Here is a 10,509-nt window from a genome sequence, read left to right on the forward strand (position 1 = left end):
TATCTCCAAGTATTAATAAATATATTTATTTATAATTGGCTCACACAATTATGAAGACCAAGAAGTTTCATGATCTGCAGTCTTCGAGCTGGAGAACCAGGAAAGCCAGTGGTGTAATTAAATCCGAGACCATAGTCTTGAGAACCAAGATGCCTATGTCTGAAGGCAGGGGAAGATGGATGTCTCTACTCAAAGAAAGATTGAATTTGCCCTTCTATCACCTTTTGTTCTATTCAGACCCTGAATGGATTGTTTGATGCCCATCCACATTGGTCAGAGTGATCTCTTTACTTAGTTTACCAATTCAAATGCTAATCTATTCCAGAAACCCCCTCACAGACACATTCAGAAATGTTTTACCAGCTATCTGGGTGCCTCTCAGTCCAGTCAGGTTGACGCATAAAATCACATCATAGGTAGTTAAGTCAGAACATAGACTTTTAATCTGGATCAACCTGAATCGAACTCATGTCCTGGTACTGGGATGCTGGCCAGTTGAATACATCTCAATAGATCACTTTTAAACAATAATGATGGTAGCTTCTATAAAATGAGAATAATAAAGTGTTTGAACTGACACCTTTATTGAAGAGACAATAAAGAGACTATAAAAGTCATCTCAGCAATAAACAACAAGTTTCATCTTTATTGGGAACTCTAAATAATTGATACTGATGGCCCAGAGCATTGTATGGAAAGTTTGAGTCACTATTGAAACTTAACAATGAAAAATATAATCATCAATTAACAGTGTCTGTCCTGGACACAGGATAGGAAGGTGTGTGTACTATGGATTTACCAATCCCAATCTCTTGTAAGGGTCTCTCTCCTTTGAAACTTCTCACCTCTGTCTTAGAAAACAAAAAACTGAAACCTAGAGAGATCATATGTCTGATAAGAAGGAATGTGGGACTAGCTGTTAATCTTTCTATTATTATCATAGTTTATTCCATTTTTGTTGCTACTTCTTGGATTCTTAAAGTAATAAAATAAATTTATTTTTGTATGTATTCCTCTAGAATTCAATCTTATCACTCAATTTCTCTCTATTCCAGTATTATCAATTTAAATTGAGTAAGCACATTTTATTTATTATTATGCTATTGTAAAAAAAAGAAATATAACTACTAAGGGTTGAATGTTTAAGTTAAAACGCTTATGTTTAGTAATAATGTCAATAAGGCACTATGATTATAAGAACACTTAAAAATCAAATGGAGAGATGAGACATAATCAAGAGACTTGAACTTATCTTTTTAAAAATATTTGATATTTACAACAAGCTAACAAGAAACAATTTCATTTTGACAAAATCACATTATTTCAACCTATATTTAATTTGAGTAACTCCTTTGAGTTAGCTACCATTCCAACAAATTTAAATTCATGATATGGTGTCCCACAGATAGAGCATAACTATAACACATTGGTTATTTCACCTTTTCCTAGGATCAGTCTATGGGTGCCTTCTGCTCTTGCTTTATTGGCAAGTACACTATCCCTTGAAATCCAATAGGAACCATATCTCCTTATGGGCCGAATGGCTGATTTTTAAAGTGTTAAGTGGCAACTTCTTTCATCATATCCTGAATGACAACCTGTGTTTCCCTTCTCTTATTCCATAATATTCCCTCTGTTCTTAAACACGTATATTTTCTTGTGTTATCCCAGTCTTTTCTGTGGATCTTCTACCATGTATATTGTGAAGTCATAAGGAACCCTCCCTTTTGCCAAACAGTTAAAGCAATGATCTCTGGGGGGAGATTGGAAAAAAATAATAATTTTTAATTTTGACTTTGTTTTATACAATTTATATACTTATATTATTTTAAAATAATATAGTATATTTACTTTGAGAAAAATGGAATATTTTTATAAAGTTTGCCTTTGTACTTTAAATTTCTATGCAGTTTTTCTTGGCTCTTTATGGAAATATTAATGAAACATCACAATGAATGGTACATAATATTATTCATGAGATTCTAATGAGAAGCATGATATATCTATTACTTATTTGATATTAAAAAGATATTTTATAGACTTATATTCAGAGCTTAACATAATTTTGTTATTTCATTTTCATATCTCTTAGCTTTACACTTAGGCAATTTCTTTTAGATTTTGCTCTCAGAATCATAATATGCATCTTTAATTTATCATAATATATTTAACGTTAGTACTGTACTATTTCATGTAAAATGTAAGAAACTTGCAAAAGCAGTTTTAATATGCTCTATTCATAGTACTTTGTCATACATATTACATCAACATATGTTACAAACCTAATACAATATTATAATTCTTTCTGAAAGCAGTACTATATTTTTAAGAATAGAGAAAAAATCTACATTATGCATATCACTATGTAATATTTACCATTTTGGGTGTTCTTTACTCTTTCTTATAGATCTGAGTTTTCATCTGGCTATTTTCTTTTAGCCGAAATCCCTTCATTTAGTACTTCTTATGTGCAGATTTGCCAGCAAAGAATTATCTCACTTTTCCTTTATAGGAAAATGCCTTTATTTTACCTTCATTTCCAAAGGATACGTTTGTAGGATATAGAATTTTTCAATGACAGGACTCTGATCCCTTTCAACACATTAAAGTTGTGATTCTACCATTTTCTGTTATACATGTTGTCTAGTGAAAATTCAGCCATTATCTTTACGTCCTCTATGTAATGTCTTTTTGTCTCTGGTTGCTTTTAAGATATTTACTTTTTAATCTTCAGTTTTATATTACTTGACTATGATCTGCCCAGGTATGGTTTTCTTTGTTTTTATTCTGTAATGGTGCCTTGAAAATCTCAGATCGCAAGTTGTAGTCTTTGAATAATTTATGTAGAACTTTTTCTTTAGGTTTAGAGGTTACTTGTCTTCTGTACATGGAAGACAAAATAATACCCTAACTCCATACCTACCATTCACACTCTGTTTTCTAAGGTAACCACCACCTGGTGAATATATTTTCTAACTTTTTTTTTAATGCTCATAAACACACATATGTTTGTTTTAAAAAATTAATATTACACTTATTGCTCTGTACTTGGTGCTCATCATTTAATGAAATATTATAACTATCATTCCAGGTAAATAGTTAATACTTAAGTAATGTCTAGACCATTTTATTAAATAGTGGCATGCTGTTCCACATTAGATAATTAGCATAATTAATTAAACCATTCCTTTATGAATATTCAAGTGGTTTCCAGTTTGTTACCACTTTGTTTAATTATAAGTAAAGTATGACTATACTTGTGTTTTAAAAAGACCACTCCATATCCAGAAGACAGGAAATCTTAAACAAGGAAAAGTCAGCTGTATAAAAATTATTTACAAAGTGGCTTAAAGATTTGAAGAAATCATTTGGAAGGAAATAATATGTACAGTAAGACTAGCTGGGACAGAAAGGCAAAGGAACATTCTAGAAAAATACTTCTGTATGGGCACATTTGTGTGGGTGAGTACAGACAGTTCGTTATTGAAAACTTGAAATTGGAGACAAGAAACGATAGAAGATGACATCTAACTAATATTCATGGTCCAGACAGTAAAAGTCCCACAAGTGAGTTTGTTCCAAGGACTACAGTTTTTTGTTGACTTTTTCTGTTTCAAATATATCAAAATAATACTGTTATTTAAACTTGTATGTTTTCATTTTTTTCCTTAGTCTGTGAAAGGAGCATAATTCAACTCAGTTTTACTTTTCTTCAGATTCCTAAGGGTATTCTCATTTATAAAGCAGAAAAGAAAATGAATGTGGGTTAAATAATAATCATTTAATGTGAAATACAACTATCAATTACAGAAATTCATTAATTAAAGTAAATATTTGCCAACAGTTCTATATCCTTGCATTATTTTCAAGATTTTCTATCAAACACACTCATTAAATTTTATATATTAATCAGAATGTTTACTGTTTAATTTTGCCCATCATTGCTTTATATTTAGATTTTGAAATCTTTTTCCACTATAATTTTGAAGCAATTAGCTCACAAGAAAAAAAAAATAATTTGCAGGTTTGTGTAACTGCACAGATGTTAGTCTGCTACACTAGGAAGAAAACAATAGCAGGATTCTAAGATTTTCCTTCAAAGAGAAAATAAAGAGACAAGAACATGCACACATTAAGTTGTTCTTCACTTGATAATTCCTATAAATCTATTTAAAAGTTGCATACAGTAGACTGAGCTTAATAAAAGTGTGGTACTGAAAATTGTTTCTGAGCTCCTGAGATTAGTCTACGCAACTTTTAGAAAACTAATTAGTATATGGGAAAAAATGTAATTAAAAGAGACATACTAAGCCATTGTGGATGGTTTACTCTTTTTATTTCTTACTCTTACATGAACTTAAAGGCAGAAAATCAAAAATAAAGAAATTATTTTTCATTCAGCTGTACCAAAGTTTAAGAACTTAAATTTGAAACAGCTTTATCAGTTGACTTTTCTCTGTTGAGAGGGTTTTAAATAAGTTCAGTTGTGAAGACCATTACAAAGGTGGACATAAACCTCAAATTTTATACAAATATTTAATTACTCCTAACCAAACTGCCCCTCAACTTGTTCTGAAACATTCTTATGCAAAGGATACTGTAAATTACATATATACATTTATATTAGAGAGAGGCTCCATTAAGTATTTTAATTTAATATTCATTGAAATTATCTGCATGTGTAAAATTAAATAATTTTTAGTGTGTATATTATTTTATTATTGTGCATATCTGCTCTTCCAAGTACTGATCTACTGACATTACTGGTCTGTACACATAAAAATATCAATTCTGTTGACAAAATTACATTTAACTAATTGGTATCATTATTACTTTATCTAATAAATAGTTTTGAAATGTACTAGATGAATTGCATGACCTTATACTACCTAGTCATTATTAAGACATCTTCCCACTTCTTTCCATCATTGATTCTTAAGGAGTTTTCCTCTCAGCCTGCTCTTATGTCATATTTTTAATAAAGTGGCGAATACATGACCTTATTCATCCTTGACTGTGAGGTACAATGGCAAACCAGGATTTCCACTGGGATGCTATGGCTGGCATCTTCACAAGTAAGGTCAGATTACCAATGACGGAGCTTTAGAAGTTTCAGAATTCAAGTTCACCCTGGATAAGTTTGGATGCTTATCTGAAGCTTATTCAAACCTTCTGAATCAGTAAAATTGAGCTGTAAATGTCACAAAGCAGACTTTCTCATGAGATTTACTATACTTTAACTTCTGTTCCAAACCAGGAAAACCAAGAGGATATTTTCTCTTGCAATGTCCTTGTGGCTCTTTTTCAATCCATAAATCAAAGGGTGAGAATGGAAATGCAAGGGAAAAAACAGACAGAATCTAAATTTACTTTCATATGTATATATATATATATATATATATGTGTGTGTGTGTGTATGTGTATGTGTGTGTGTGTGTGTGTGTGTGTGTGTATTTACATGTATGGAGATTTTATAAAATGCAGTTGGCAAAATTGGAAAACATTCTATTCTTATTGAATTTTTCAAACCTAAAATGTGTCTGGGTCCAGTTTTCTCATTCAATGAGTATGTAGAATTAATAGAATTTATGTCATTAATGGATTTTCAAGATCAGTCAGAGAATCAGTCTATGAAACTGCACTTCTAATCTCTAAAAAGCCATCCCACAAATGTGGATATTGAGCAAATCTAGAAGGAACATTTAATACCTAATCTCCTTCAAATCTTATGCCAAAAAAAAAAAAAAAAATCTTATGCCAAGAAGAAATAATATAAATTCAGGACCAATGTCATATGTCTATAATTTTAGTTATCTATCTACATAAACTTTACATTTTTACATATTTTTATTTCAAATACTGGTAATTAAATGGAATGCTTGGCATAGTGACTGATAGTAGTAACATAAAGGTAAGTAAATCAGCTAGTGGGCACACTTCCTGCATTTGCCTGTCAAGTTTGTCACTTTTTTGCCCTTGTATCTTGGCAGCCAACAGAATCTAAGAGCCTCTGGTTCCTAATCTGTAAATACAGATAATGATAACACTTAATTCATTAGTGTTGGTGAATTTAAGAGATAAGCGCTAATCTCCTAGCACAGTGCCAAGCGTAAAATTAGTATTAATGTCATTATTATTATTTATCTAAACTTATTTCTCTATGCTTATATTAAATATTGTACCCTATGTGTCATGAAGTGTAGAGTAGGGTTTATAATATTTTAACTTCCTACATTCAGAATATTACATTTTCTACAAAATATCTTTCTTTGAGAGTCTTGTCATCTCTCTACTACCCTCTACTATTCCACTTTTCTGTCTTTCAATATCGTTCCAGTTATTCCCTACTCATTCATCAAGGACATAAACTTGTGTACCAATTCATACATAAATTCTTACAGATACCCTGTGAAATGTGTCAACAACAGGAACTCTCCCAATTTTGAAATCAATGCTGATTGTATATGGTGAGCAATTCCTTCTCAAACTAGATACGGAAAGATAACCTAAGAATGGGTTAAATTAGAGTAGCTTATTTCCCTCTATTGTGAAAATTAAAATGTAAGCCTCATTTGTTAAAAAAAAAATCAGGAAATGTGTTATTATTTTCCAGGAGTACTATTGCTAAGTTTTACTATTCTATGTGATATTTTGTAAATAACCCCACAGTATCTATAGGCAAAGTTCCATAACCTGAGGAGAACTGCAATATAGTAGATACCTATATGACCGGAAGAAGACTACCTAAAAACTTAGAAATGTATAACATGTGGTGTAGAACTTTCTATATTATGAGTACTTCCTGACCCAGAGCCATTCAGTTGTGTGTCCAGGGTACAATAACTTACCCTTGAAGGAATCACTAGGATGAGTCACAAAGAATTGGACTCAAAAGGCTAGAAAGACTAAGAGGACTCTTTTTATTAAAGGGCTTATTTTAGTACTATTTACTTCCTGCTGATCTTTTATAAATCTTTCTAGTCTCATAAATCTTTAGTCTCCTCTCAATCTCTTTTTCATATGTTAATATATTTTAAGAAAGGGAAACTGATGCCAATTTTCTTCTGATATTATTGCCTTAAGGAACAAAAAGAGAACACTCCAGCTTTAGGAAAATGAATGCTCATACAATGAATTGCATTAGTAAAGTAACACCACACTCTATACCTACAGTTAGAGCAACAGTTATTTCTGTATTCCTATACAAATTGATAGAGTTAGTACATTTATGAATTTACTATCCCAAATGCTTTTTTTCACAGTCATTTTTTATCATGAGAAAACATAGATAATTCCCAAAGACTCTTAAATAACATTTAATAAGTGAATAAATAGAGCCAAATGCACAGCTTCCACTTTTTAGTCATTGAACAATTTTTTTTTTTTTTGCTAGTTTGAGGTTATCTGAGGGTGAACTGAAAGGAAAAATAGAGAAAAGAATTAAGAATAGAATACTCACTTCTCAGTGCCTTGACCTTCCTCCATTTGAGAGCCTCAGCACTTCTCCATTGCCTCATGTTGGGTTCCACCTGTGGGTTCCAAAATTCTAATAACTCTTACTATAAAAATTTACTCCTTCAGATCTCTCAATTCTTACTTTCATTTAACCTCCTTTCAACTCAGTAAATCTTCTAATGCATGGCCTTTCCTTTCTCTTTGAGTCTCACTTTCACAGCACTAGCTACTAGTCTCAACTTACTCTGAATAAACTACCTTATTTTGCCATCAATTCAATTCTCTCACACTGATAACTTCAAATACCTAAGCTTCTTGTTCATCCACACTAGTGGGTGGCCTTATTTCCTCAGAATCCAATCAATGCCCGTTCTTATTCTATTTAGGGGAAAAAAAAAAAAAGTACATTAGTTTCTCATGCCTGTTTTAACAAATTACCACAAATCTTGGTACCTAAAACAGCATACTTCTCTTGAAAACAATCACACTTTTTAGGGTCATCCAAAATCAGTTTTCCTGGGCTGAAATCAAAGTGACAGGAGGGCCAGTTTCCCTCTAGGGAGTCTGGGAAGATCAATTCCTTGTCTTTTCCAGCTTTCAGCTACATTTTTTACATTTCTTGGCTCATGGCTCTTTTCTTCATCTTCAAAGACAGCAGCATAGTATCTTGCTTCAATTCCTACATTGTCTTCTGTCTCTGTAGTCAAATCACCCTCAGCTTCTCTCTTATGAAAACACTCTTGATTATATTTATGGCCCACCTCGATAATTCAGGATTATCTCACTATCTCAAGAGCCTTAATTTAATCACATCTGCAAAATTCCTTTTGCTACAAGATTCCAGGGGTTAGGACCTGGATATTTGGGGAGGCCATTAGTCATCCTACCAAAATCCAGGTAGTTTTCACTGCTGGAGAAAAATTATGATTGTGTTGGTGGGTGCTATTACAAATCCTTGGTCTTCAGTTTCATTTAAATCTCCAACCACTGCCATCATTCTACTTTATGGTAAATTAAGAGTCCCAAGGTTCACTGTACCATTTCCTACCTCAGTTGCACTGGATGACTTATCCACAGGGTTACTTTAGTAAAATCTCTGCAGCCAGTACCTCATATTCTGCTCTAATTCTTGGATTAGGATTATTTAGTCAAGCATACAAACAGAATTTTGGACCTGTCCCGATCTCTTGTATTCCCTCTACCCTACTCTTCTGTAAGATTTCAGTGTTCCATATTTCAGAAAAAATGAGAATATCTGAAACATATTATGCTCTTTCATACTTTTTCACTTGTGATTTCTTCTTTCAGCAACTTCTCTTTGCATCTCACTTAAATGATTCTACCTTGATTAGTTCCAAGTCATAATCTGATATTTCCAGTTTTTGATTAAATACTTATAAGTTAAAAATTAACATAGACTATTACCCAATAACATATGACACCTCAGCCTTTTTTATTAAACAGTAATATTACCAAAGTATGACATAAGTTTTTATGTACTCCACCATACTCAAGCAGAGTACTCGAAATCATTTCTACTTCCATGAAGCTTCATGCTGCAAGCCATACATCTCAATAAGAAAAATCTTCAGTCATATTTTTAAAGAGGTAATATGTTTAATTAATTTAAAAAGAAGAAGAAGTTGTGTATAGTTTGGGAGGATGAATTAAATCATCTATGCTCTAGATAAAGCAAAGATTTGCTTTGCTAAAAAAAAAAAAAACAAACAAAATCTATACCTAAGGATAATGGGAAATAATGTTAAGATGACTTCTGCAGAGAGAGCCTTCACAGTAAGCTATAAAAATTTGAAACAGAAGACAGTAAGAGTCAACCTACAGCATGGGAAAATTTTCATAGTATCTATATTGATCAGAGAGAAAATTTTATTGAATAAAAATAGGTAAATATATTAGTTTATATACTATATATAACAAATATTTTTAAGTGTTTTTAAAACTATACCTGCTATGACATTTTTTTAAGCAAAGGCAGGGGAACAAAAGAACCCATAAAAAGAAAAACTACTGGCCAGGGATATGAAAATAAGGAAGTATATTTAAGGTATTTGGAGGTAGAAGTAGGAGAATAACTTGGCAATAAAACATATTTAAAATACAACCAGACTTCACATTCTTGCATAAGATACACCAGGAAGGCTTGACGTAAATCTATATGGCAAGGAGCCCCACTTCAATATTTGGCTTCAGGAAGACTATAGATAGATATCAGGAATCTGTTTTTGTATTGTTTTGCTTTGTTATGCTTTTTTTTTTAACAAGTCCTTATTATGACTCTGATGCACAACAAAGTTTGGAAGACTTTTTAGTAGTTTAGTTTTGTAGGGTTTAAAAGGATGAGAAGGGGCTAGAGGGAAAGGTATTTTAGACAGTAATAAAAATAGTCAGCAATTATTTGAGCATGTATTTTTTGAATACACTTCTTCAAAATCTTTATATATACTATCCCATTTATTTGTAACAATGCAATGTAGTATGCTCTTTATCACACCCATTTTATTGATATATAAACAGAGAATCAAAAATATGAAGTAAATTGTCTTGAGTGATAATGTTGAATCAGCACTCAATTCTGGACATTAATACCAGAGTCATCACTTAGTAAATGTGGGACAATGTTTTGCTGGTGACCTCAGATAACCAGCCCCAAAGGAAGTTTTAGAAAGGAGTAATGCAAGAGACATGTATAGGAAGGTAACCTGTACATTCTTTCCAAGAACATACATCTCTAATGTGATTACATGCATGACACAAATGCATAATCATTCAAAGTCCAAATTTTCTAAAACAGTGCAATAATGTAGTTTCTCTGTTGAGATGAAGAGATATGTATAAAGGTATCCACAAGTATTCACCCCCCAATGCCATCATCCTATATTTATAGCCTACCACCTGAGTAAAAGAGCTAAAAACCAAAAATGACATGAATAAAGTACCTAAATAAGACTTCACACTTAAAATGGATTTTATCAATCTATCCAGTTTGTGCTCCTAGTCAACAGCTTCAGAACAAATGCCCTTTAATTTTCTAAT

The sequence above is a fragment of the Tursiops truncatus genome, chromosome 5 (genome assembly GCF_011762595.2).
Source record: "Tursiops truncatus isolate mTurTru1 chromosome 5, mTurTru1.mat.Y, whole genome shotgun sequence".
In the NCBI taxonomy this organism is placed as follows: Eukaryota; Metazoa; Chordata; class Mammalia; order Artiodactyla; family Delphinidae; genus Tursiops; species Tursiops truncatus.